Source organism: Penaeus monodon, chromosome 33, assembly GCF_015228065.2.
Source record: "Penaeus monodon isolate SGIC_2016 chromosome 33, NSTDA_Pmon_1, whole genome shotgun sequence".
NCBI classification, from domain to species: domain Eukaryota; kingdom Metazoa; phylum Arthropoda; class Malacostraca; order Decapoda; family Penaeidae; genus Penaeus; species Penaeus monodon.
The window spans coordinates 20,739,272-20,739,556 of NC_051418.1; the positions used below are offsets into that span (position 1 = coordinate 20,739,272).

Consider the following 285-nt stretch of genomic DNA (forward strand, 5'->3'; position numbering starts at 1 on the left):
ACTGTAATGAATTTGCGTTTCAGTTTCTGTTGACATTATTACGATATTCTAAACTGCTTACGTTACTTCATATTGACCAAGACTAACAATATCGTCACAAGCTTTGAAATAGCTCATTTTTTTACTTCATTTCATAAGTAAATGTATAAAACAATTTGTGTAAATTTCATTAAATCCCTCCCCGATTATAATGTATAAGTTACTATCTCATTTCACATTCACGAATACAGTGATGGATGTTATTTTGGTCACTTCGAGTAATCCATATATGTACAGTTATTACCT

The 285-nt window shown here is 29.8% G+C and overlaps 1 protein-coding gene across 1 annotated transcript in view; it reads left to right on the plus strand.

Annotated features, from left to right (window-relative positions):
• Positions 1–285, plus strand: part of LOC119594129 (4-hydroxyphenylpyruvate dioxygenase-like) — a gene marked incomplete at its 5' end in the record, with an annotated part of 14,629 nt that overhangs the window by 871 nt on the left and 13,473 nt on the right.